Consider the following 12,004-nt stretch of genomic DNA (forward strand, 5'->3'; position numbering starts at 1 on the left):
GTAAAGAAAATAATATGCATGAATCTAATTGCTAATTGAATTTGAAGAAATCTGTCTTCCTATCCAGTCTACAGTGGCTATGCAAGTTGAATTATTTGAATGCTCAGTATGTAAACATTCTTTAACTTTGAGCTCCTTTTATCAAGCCGTGTTAGCGGTGTAACGCGCATAATAGCGTGCGATAAACTGCCGGCCGCGCTAGCCGCTATCGCATCCTCTTGAGCAGGCGGTAGTTTTTAGCCAGCGCGGGGGTTAGCGCGTGATGAAAAGTCGCACGCGTTAACCCCGCTAGCGCGGCTTGATAAAAGGAGCCCTTTGTCAAGCTTTCAACATCCTACTAGGAACATTAACCCCTCTTCTTTTTTTTAAAATTCTTTATTCATTTTCAAACTTACAATAAGTGTGACAATATGTCCAAACAAATTAACAATAAATATATCACTTAATAATCATCAATGGTACAAATGATATGCTCTTATCTCCCACCCTTCCCACCCTTTCCTATCATATAATCAAATATCTTGTACAATATATAATAATAAAATTATCCACCCTCTCCCCCTCATAATTGAACCTGTAAATTTAAGGGAAAAAATGTCATCTAATCAATACAATGTTTTGTTAATGGCTCCCACACATCTTGAAATTTCCTGAAACATCCCCGCTGTATTGCAATAAATCTCTCCATTTTATAAACATGACATAAGGAATTCCACCAAAAATTATAATTTAATCTACTCCAATTTTTCCAATTATACATAATTTGTTGAATGGCAACCCCAGTCATTATAAGTAATAATTTGTTATTATTTGTAGAAATCTGACTTTTTGCTCTCATTGCCATACCAAATAGCACAGTATCATACGATGCCACTGGGTTGTCTAATAAACAATTAATTTGGTCTCAATTAAACCCCTCTTCTACGAAACCACACTAGCGGTTTCTAGCATGGGGAGCCAAGCTGAATGGCCCGCACTGCTTCCAACGCTCATTGAGTTCCTATGAGCGTCGGGAGCAGCGCGGGCCAATCAGCGTGGCTCTCTGTGCTAAAAACCGCTAGCGTGGTTTCATAGAAGAGGGGGTAAATTACATTCAAAACAAAAAACTACCTGCACCTCTACAGTATTTATATATGTTATCCTTTGTCCGTGTAAATTATTATATGGCAGATAAGGAGAAATGCTGAATGTAATAATAATAATAATAATTTTATTTCTTATATACCGCTATACCATAAGTTCAAAGCGGTTTACAACAAGATTCATGCAATGAGAGTATGCGGTGATTACCACAAGAAGCATATGTTTAGAACAAGATACAAGATATTTCCAAACTCTCTATCCATTCTTCTCCTCTCTCTTCTCCCTGGAAATTTTTGGATCACTTCATACATTCTAGTTAAATTGACCACTCTTGTACTATAATGTCATAGGATGATATACTTTATTTGCAGAATCGTTTCATTTTTCTTATATTTCCCCTTCACCCTTCTCATTTTCTTTCTTCTCTCCTTTTCCTATCATGCTTCTCTAACCCCCTTGAACCTTCCTCTTACTGTTCTGAAGCTAATGGCTTGGCTTTGTTCGGGGGCTATAGATATGGTGGACTGTACATTACTATGTTAATTTTCTTATATTGCTTATTCAACACTCTGTACTTTCCCTATGTTTGTTCATAAATTGCTGTTTTGTTCCCCAAAATTTTCAATAACAATTTTGACCTTAAAAGAACAAGATACATAAGTTTAGAACAGTTTACAACAAGATACATAAGTTCAGAGCGGTTTGCAAGGAGATACATGCAATGAGAATACGAGATGTATGCAACAAGCAACCAATGATTACAGCCGGATACAGAAGTACAGAGCGGTTTACAACAGGGTACATGAGCTCGGGGTAGTTTACAAGAAGATGCATGTAATGAGAATGGGTTTACAACAATATACATGCAATGGGGGCAAGGGGGGTGATGGGAAGAGAAAGAGCTTTCAGGGCTCTTTTTACTAAGTTTCAAGATTATTTAAAATTTCTTATACCGCCCAATCAAGCCTTCTAGGTGGTGTAAAAAGGTGCGTTAGGGCCTTAATGCGCGGAATAGCACGCGCTAAATTGCCGCATGCTCTAGACCTTAATGCCAGCATTGAGCTGGCGTTATTCTAGAAGCGTACCGCGTGGTTTAGCATGCAGTAATTTTGTGCGTGCGCTAAAAACGCTAGCGCACCTTAGTAAAAGGAGCCCTTAGGTTATAAGTGGTATATAAATAATAAATAAATATATAGGCACACCCCTACTTATTTTACCCATCATTTCTGCAGAATTTTACTTTATAAAGACACATAGCTGCCATTATGTTTTTATAAACTATGCTGCAATCTAGGTAACCCATTATAAACATATTTTAATTGCATATAGAACTCTCTGCTGAACCATTCCTAGTCTTCTACTCGTAGATCTTCTTGTCCCTGATCCCGTCCAGGTCTGCGTCTACACGAGAAAGGTGTGCTACTACGAGAAATAATCACTCACCAGGAACACTATTAGCTTTAAAAGGTTTCCATCAAGGGGGGCGCTGTTGAGCCCACGTGTGATGGCAGCTTGAACGTGGAGCTCCTGCACCCGAATGGAAAATCACAATTTGCAGCGCTGCGTCGGTGCTCAGAACCGCTTTAAAAATTAAGAACAGGCAAGTTCCAGGTGTCCCCATTCAGAATCGCTACTTTTTGCTCGGCAAAATGGCAGACAAAAAGGTAAATAAGCGTCACAAACCGGACCCCCCGTCGCCCTCTAAAGTACCGTTGCCGGGTCCCGATTCCGGAAGTGCTTCAGAGATACTAGCTGAACTTCGGGAGTTAAAAAATTTAGTCTCTGACACTAAAGCTGCAACGGAGGAAATAAATGAAAAGCTAACTACCCTGACTACTGACTTTTCACTGCTCCAGACCCGAGTTCAGACTCTGGAAGACAAAATGGAGTCCACATCACAGCACATGGCTGAGCTGAAAGCTCATACAAGGAAAATTGCCTTCCTAGAGTCAGAACTGGAAGATAATAATAACAGGTCACGTCGCTGTAATATTCGTCTACTTGGGCTTAAGGAAGGATCACATGACAACAATTTGGTCACATTTCTGGAGGATTTAATTCCAAAACTGCTGGACCTTACCTTCACACGTGAGTTTGAAATTGAAAGGGCACACAGAGTACCTTCTGCTAAAAATCCGAATGACCGCTTCCCTCGACCGGTGGTTATTAAACTCCTCCGTTACCAGCATGTCTTAGACATTATGCAGCGTGCTAAAATCAGAGCACCTATTAAACACGACGGAGCCACCATTCTTTTCCTGCCTGACCTGAGCAAAACCACGGCTGCAAGGAGAAAGAAACTGCTCTCATATCGGCCTCAATTAAAGCAGCTCAACGCTAAATTTGGCATGTTATACCCTGCTAGGATGAGAGTCACTCTCTTCAATCAAACCAAAGATTACACTAACCCAGAGGATTTAGCAGCTTTTATTGAATTGCAGTCTCCTACCCCCATTCACCAGGTTTAACCACTACACTGGGGCTGTTTTCTGAGCCATCTTGTCTGTATTATGGTATCTTGCTGATTGCAATAGTTCATTAATTGTTCTGTCTCTTGTTCTGATTTATCTCTCATTGCTCACTGTTTATTACATCATGTTGTTCTTGTTTATTCCACTGCATATATTGTACTGTCTCATTCATATGGGTGCTTCGCTTTCATAGCTGCTGTTTCACTCTCACAGTGCACATGTGTTTCGCAATGTTTGACTTTAGGTCATTTCTTAGATATTTTGGTCCTTTACTGTCTCAGGCACTGCAGTATATTAACTTGTCTTTTTTCCATAGGTTGTGCAACAGATATTTACAATTATTTTATATTACTGCCTCCATGAAGCTTGTATGTCTCCAATTTTCTGTAAATCCATATACACACTTACATGACCCTTAAATGTATATCCTTAAATACTAAGGGGCTTAATAACTCGATTAAACTAAAGAAAATACTGCTATACCTTGAACAACAAACACCTGATATTATTATGCTACAAGAGACCCATCTGGACAGTGTGGCCTCTGATAAAGTCAGATTCGGGTGGTCTTTGCCTGCATTTTACTCCCCTGCCATAGAGAAAAAGGGTGGGGTGTTGATTCTAATCCGTAACAATCAAAATATCAAAATTATCGCCTCCTCGCATGATCTCCAGGGCAGATGGGTCAGAGTTCTGATTGAACACGGAGGTCGGAAAATAACTCTGTTTAATGTATATGGACCAAACATAGATTCACCCGAGTTCTTTAATGGAATCTCTTCATCGATTTTACAGGACTCTGATTCCCACCTGTTATTGGGAGGCGACTTTAACCTGGTTTTGAACCCTGAAATTGACAGAAACTCCCAATTCAAATACAAAAAATCTAAAGCGTGGTTTGCTCTTCATCACATGATTACGGATCTACACTTAGTGGACATTTGGAGAACTAATCATGGCTCTGATAGAGGCTATACGTTCTATTCCAATCCCCATATGTCATACTCTCGTATAGATTATTTCCTACTTGATAGAGCCTTGTGCGACTCTGTTAAAGCAGTTGACATTTTACCCATATCTGTATCAGATCATGCAGCCATTTTACTCCAACTCCAGTGTAGTACGCCCCAATTACCACACCGACAATGGCGCTTTAATGCCTCCTTGCTCCAAGACCCTCAATTTAAAATTGATGTGCGCAAGGCTATTGAGGAATACTTCTCCTTCAATACCCCGGAACATACCTCCTGGATTACCTGTTGGGATGCTTTCAAAGCATACATCAGAGGGGTCATCATTTCTCACACAGCGCGTTTACGTAAATCACAGACGGAAGCTACCCTTCAGATGGAACGTGACATTACGGATCTGGAAAAAGTTCATCAACAGGATCCGTTGGATGTCCCCACTCTCACTCGACTAGCTAAGGCTCGTTATGTATACAACTCAATGCTCAGTAAATCAGCTGCTAAGTCGGTGTTTCAACAATCAGCCTCATACTTCGCCGACAATAACAAGTGTGGACACTTGTTAGCTTCTTATTTAAAGAAGAGAGCAGATAAAAAGAATATAGTTGCTATTGAGCTGGAAAATGGGGTCACTTTAACCACCAACCAGGACATCTCTCAAGCCTTCAAGTCATTTTACGAGAAGTTATACACTTCAGAATTGGATAATAATGAGATCGCTTCAAAATTTTTGGATACTTTACCTCACCCTACCCTATCCCAAGAGGACAACATACCACTGGATGAACCCTTGACTGTATCAGAACTTGATCACGTGATTGAAGACATGGCTTCCCACAAGGCACCCGGACCTGATGGTCTAACAGTCGAGTTCTACAAGGAATTTAAGGATGTACTTCACCCCCATTATCTACAATTTCTTAACTCAGTCATTGAGTCAGGGCAAGTGCATGGGTCATTCACTGAAGCTCACATCATTGTCCTCCCGAAACCTGATAAAAATCCTCGCTCAATAACGAATTACAGACCCTTATCTCTCATAAATGTTGATGCGAAGATATATGCCAAACTCCTTTCTAACAGGTTACAGAATGTAATAACCTCCTTGGTCAAGTCGGAGCAGAGTGGTTTTATCACTGGGAGGTTTTCCTCTGACAATTCCAGAACCTTTTCACACATCATTGCACAATCTCGTAATCATCATCAAGATCTTATTGCGGTGGGGCTGGACGCAGAGAAGGCCTTTGATCGTGTGGAGTGGGCTTTCCTATTCAGAGTCCTAGCCTGGTATGGATTCTCAGCGAACTTCATCAAAAAGATTAAGATCCTTTACTCATCTCCATCTACCAGAACTTTTATAAATGGAACGTTGTCTTCCACATTTCACCCGACACGTGGTACCCGACAAGGCTGCCCCTTGTCCCCACTACTGTTCGATCTGGCGCTGGAACCTCTGCTCACCTCCATCCGTACCAATAGTCTCATTGAAGGGTTCAAAACCAATGAAGCCGAAATCAAAATCTCGGCATATGCCGATGATATACTTCTATATATCTCTCCTCCATCCTTTCCGCACCTACTCACAACAATCACGCAATACTCCGCGTTGTCTGGATACAAATTAAACATGAATAAAACGCTGGTTATGCCTCTCAACTGTCCAGAGGTCAAGACAGATGTGGAATCATATGGAGTCCAATGGTCCGCTACTACAATGAAATACTTGGGAGTTTACTTTGGACCCACTCTGGAAGAAACTATACAACTCAATTCTGATTACTTATTACGCATAGCCCGACATACAACATCTAAATGGTCTCCTCTCAACCTCTCTTGGTGGGGCAGGCTGGAATCGATACGCATGATGATTGTTCCCAAAATCAACTATGTTCTGAACATGTTACCATTCTATTTACCTCGCTCCTTCTACAAGAATCTAGACTCTATTCTCACGCAATACCTCTGGAATAAGAGACAGCCTCGAATTGCTCTATGTAAACTCAAATTAGCGAAGATGGAGGGGGGGGTGAATTTTCCAGATTTTTATAAATACCACAGTGCATTTCTCATTAGACATTGGTCTCAAGGTCATGCTGCTAACAGATCTCCAGATAGACCTGGCTGGATTGATTTGGAAACGTCCCTGTACGGGGTGTCACGCATGAAATACCTTCCTGGACACAACCTATCTCGCCTAGATAAAGCGGATTACATACTTATGTCCTACAAATCCGCTATACATACCCTAGATAGCATACTGCCTCATAGCTGGGAAACTTCTTCTCTAATACCGATTTGGAACAACCAAAGATTTTTGATCCAAGCTAAACCTTTTTGTTGGCCTATATGGCAGCAGAGGGGTATTGAGACGATCAAGGACTTAACTGATGCGAAAGGATGGATGTCCTTTCACGAACTCGTAGCTGCCAGAGACATCCCCAACAATCAATACTATGCATGGCTCCAACTCACTCACTGCCTACGGGCCGCCCTTCCAGATCTTCAGGTCCTAGTTGATATACCGAGCCTAAGTACGCTTTTGGATAAATCCTCTGTGTTCAACTAAAAAGCCTCTGTATGGTATAAGTTGATTCAAACAGCCTCTGACAAAGACCCCTTGTCTTTTGAAATTAAATGGCAACATGTATTAAACTTACCTTCGGATGCCATCGACTGGCCTAAGATTTGGCAAATATTCCACAAATCCATAAGATCAGCTTCTGTTCTACAGTCATTATTCTTCTTGTTACATCGTGCTGTCTGGACCCCTCAATTATCACACCGAATAGATCCATCTACTCCATCTAAATGCTGGTCTTGTGACAATGATGATGGGTCTTTAGAACATATGTTATTCAACTGTAAACACCTTGGAATCTACTGGAACAAAGTGTGGGGCACAATTTGCTCTATCTTAGACATTTCAGAACCTCTCTCTCTCAGAACCCTTATTTTAATGTCTCATAGTTTGACCGCTCCACTAGACAAGCATAAAGGCTCTCTCCTGACAATCATGCTGTCGTTAGCAATCCAAAATGTTCTTTTTAGTTGGAAACATTTGGAAAATGTTGAATACTATACTTGGTGGAATACACTGTGTCTTCATAGTAAATATGAACGAGTTATAGCAGAAAAAAATAATGCCCTAGTAAAGTATAAGAATGTCTGGTCTCCCATACACCATTACTGTTTGAATGAGTGAATTGATATTGTATATTCTTATTGAATTCATATAGCTCTTCCGCCGCTAGAATCTGATACCTCTCAACTGCACTTCCTTAGACGAGATATTTCTTGTCACCTCCTGCTTTACTTTGATAGTATGCCTACTTGATACTTGACTTCAATGTTGTTTTCCTGTACATGGACCATATACTCTCTAATGTATTTATGTTGTCTTTTGTATTATGTTTTTGGAAACTTAATAAAACATTTTTGAACTAAAAAAAAAAAAGGTTTCCATCACTCAATCTAAGGAATACAATTTTTCATCATTTATACATTGAAATGCTACATCCTACAGGCTTTAACAAAACAACTTACAAGTTTCCCTTCTGGATCCTCCCCTCCTCCATCTTTTACTGCTGATAATACTGCAAATGCCCTTCTAGAGAAAACGATTAATACTCACATTTCTCTTCTTAGCAGTACCCCTTTCTTCATCATCTCTCTCTTTTTTTTAAAATTTTTTATTAATTTTCAAAACTTCAACTGTGCAATACAACAAATGCAAAGTGTAATAATACAATAAAAGCACATTCATCTTTCACATGTTCATAATCAACCATTTTCCCCCACCCACCCATCCAATAATCATTCAATAAAACACAAAAACATATATTACCATAAAAACCTTACCCTATTCTAAATATTAATATCTTCCCACCCATCCCAAGTGTGAATATTCAAAAATCAATTTATGACATATCTTTATCATCTCTTGATTTCTATTCCATTTCCTTATTCAAGTGAAAGAGAGAATGGTTACTGTGGATGGGCAGAGTAGATGGGCTATTTGGCCTTTTATCTGCTGTCATGTTTCTATGTTTCATTTCTTGTAGTAAGTTCTGTCAATTCAGATTTCTTTCAGGTTTTGAGATAAAGACCTCATAGGCCCCCCTTCCCAACCTTAATTTCTTATTGAAAATACAATTAAACAGCATTCTCTTCTTTATTAATTTCCAGGTACTTTAGTTAGATTGTGAGCCTTCGGGACAGTAAGGGAATTTTTTAAGTACCTTCTTACTTCTCATTTATAATCTTAATGTATACTTTCTTCAAACCGCTTAGAACCTAACGGATGTAGCGGTATATAAGAAATAAATTACATTACATTACATTACATTTTGCGAAATGTCCAAGGTTTTCAGTGGCACAGTGGGTTAAGACGTGGCTGACTCAGTTGATTTTAAGATTTTGCTTTGTGATGTTTTTATGTTCGGATTCTATAAACCGCCTAGTTGAAGACAGTATATAATTTTTTTAAAATAAACAAATAACATTCTTGGGCAGGTTATTTCCCATTTTCTCCCCTTCCTACATCATTTAATCTCCACCAGTTTCTAAGAATGGAAAGAAGCTATTATTCATCCCAACTTCAGAAGCCAAAATCAGATCCTGCAGTACTATTGAATTACCAACCAATTTTCAATTTACCATCCAATTTACCAAACATAAGAAACATAAGAAATGCCTTCACCGAATCAGATCCTTGGTCCATCCAGTCCGGTGACCCGCACATGCGGAGGCTTAACTAGGTGCTTCCTGATGAAGACCTAGGTATTCCCAGATGGGACCTTGTTTACCTGTATCCCTCGATGTGATTTGCAAGGAGGTGTGCGTCCAACTTTCCCTTGAATCTTATAATGGAGGTCTCCGTCACAACCTCCTCCGGGAGAGCGTTCCAAGTGTCCACCACTCGCTGTGTGAAACAGAACTTCCTGACATTTGTCTTGGGCCTGTCGCCTCTCAATTTCAGTCCATGACCTCTCGTCCGGGTCACATTTGACAACGTGAATAAAGATGCATCTTGCTGGATTTTATCAATTCCTTTTAGTATTTTAAAAGTCTCTATCATATCCCCACGCATTCTTCTCTTCTCTAGTGTGAACAAATGGTTGCTTTCCAGTTAATGATTTGCAGCACTGCCAGAGAGGTTTTTACTCCTAAAATACCACTTATTGCACAAACCTTACCTCAGCTATATTGTTAGGCTTAGACAGGGAATGAGAAGTTCTGCTCTTCTCTTTAGATCTCACTGTCGTGTTTAATCATGTGAATCATAACATTCTCCTCTCCAGAGGTTTTGAATTTAATATCTCTGGATCTGCCCTGGCATGTTATTGCCCTTTTCTTAAAAACAGATTTAGAGTTCAATGGTGTCAATCAAATTCCAGATGTTACAATCTTCCCTGAGAGGTACTACAGGGCTCCATACTTGGGCCTATTCTCTTTGGGCTCTTTTTATCAAGCAGCGGTAAAGAGATTTACCATGGGCCAGCGAGGTAAATGCTTCAACGCTCATAGAAATTGAATTAGAGTCAGAGCATTTACCTCACCTGCCCATGCTAAAGCTCTCTACCGCTGCTTGATAAAAGCCGGTGTTTAGCTTTTTCTTAGCACCTCTGATACTTCTTATACAGCCTCTTGAACTCACCTTCTTTATCTATGCAAATGGCATCCAGCTCATAATTGTCCTTGTCTCTATTGCCGATTCTTTGCTTCCCATTCTTTCAAAACCAAATGAAGCACATTGCAAAAACTGTAAAAGTACATGGTTCCAGGAAGGAGCTCGGTCATTTTCAAAAGAGGAAAACATTTCAAAAGCAGCACAAAGCGGCAGATGGGTGTTTTTCTCCCCAAAATGTCTGTTGGAATTTTCAAAACTCAGAACTCACAAGAGTGTGTTGGAGGTGTGTTTTCGGACATCCCTTGGGCAGGCTTAAAATCTGGTTGTTTTTCAGCAAATATGTAACAAAAAAAAAGGTCCAAGGCAAAAAAAAAAGTATGTTTTTGTCTAGACAAGTCGGAAAAAAGTGCCTAAATGACCAGCTGACCACTGGATGGATTAAGGCATGATCCCACCTTTCTTCAATCCTCCAGTGGTCGCTGATTCCCCTCTCATTCTCCAAAGCTGTGACAATGACAGTAGATACCAGGTTCTGTAACAGCTCCAGATATTATGGCTATTCCTAAGAAAGCAGCAGGCATGCGGATAGAGTAGCCTAGAGGTTAATACAGTGGAAGTAAACAACAGGACCCAGGTTCAATTCAGAGTCTTTGGCCATGCCCATGCCATCCCATCCCAGGATACACCGGAAAGGAGGCCTAAGGCCTAAGGCCCAAGTGCCTAAGGCCACTCCTATGGGAAGGGGGGAAGGGGAAGACCTGCCATTTTGCAGAGGCGGGCCTGCCAGTCGGAGGGAATAAGCATCACTCCAGCCAGCCTTTCTTCATTAAAGGTTTGGGGGGTGGAGGGTGTTGGTGTGGTCTTAGGAGTACAGGATTGGGTTCTAGAGATTTAGGGGGTGTTGGGGAGGCTCTGGAGATTTGGGGATGTCACCAGTTTTGGGGGAGGGGGTCCAGGGGTGGTGGCAAGAGTGAATGGGCATCCCTCCTGCTGGGCTACTTTCTGGGGGGGTTGGTAGGGTTCAGGGGGGTTTGCAGGAGGGAGTGGGTATCTCTCCTACCAATGGTGCTTCATGGGGGAGGGGGTATCAGAGGATTGCAGGCCAGCAGCAAGAGGAAATGGGCATCCCTCCTGCCAATTTTGATTGCAGCAGGGGTATTTTCCCCAGTTTAGCTAAGCCAGCAGGACTCCTTCAGTGAGGCCTGCCGGCTGAGCTGATTGGAGATTCTCTTGCTACGATCAGCTGAGCCGGTAGCGTCTACCTTTAGGGTTTTGAAATGTAGGCCAGCATTTTGCTGGCCTACATTTCAGGTGTCTGTCATGGCTCTAGGAAGATGCCTAAGGCTGCTTAAGTTCGCCCAAGGCCACTTCCAGCTGAAACCATGCCCACTCCCAGCTTTGTGCATGCTTAAGTGACACTAGGCATCTCCCTGCACCAGCAAAAAACACGTACAGTGTAGGCAGCTTGCCTCTTTTTTTTTTTTAACTTGCAAATCATCATCCTAGCAGACATAATAATGTTCTCTACCAACCAACAACAAAAAAAATCAAATAAATACTGTAATACTTAAAATAAAAATGAAAATAAAACCAATGGCTAGTGGAAATTTAAGTGTAAACTTGGAATGCCATACCTGATTACACCTACGCTTTGCTAATCAGATGTCCGATAGTTTGTCTGGAACAATTTATGGCATGTCATAGTAGTTAGACGTATTTTAAATAGTAACTCTCAAGCAACCAGAACTACATTTATCCAACATCTATCAATCCCCATGGATGCCGGTTAACTGAGAGTATCCTGTATTTATTGTTTCTATAGCACTACCAGATGCTTAATCTCTGATTTAAAA

This window comes from Geotrypetes seraphini, chromosome 5 (genome assembly GCF_902459505.1).
Source record: "Geotrypetes seraphini chromosome 5, aGeoSer1.1, whole genome shotgun sequence".
Lineage (NCBI taxonomy): Eukaryota > Metazoa > Chordata > Amphibia > Gymnophiona > Dermophiidae > Geotrypetes > Geotrypetes seraphini.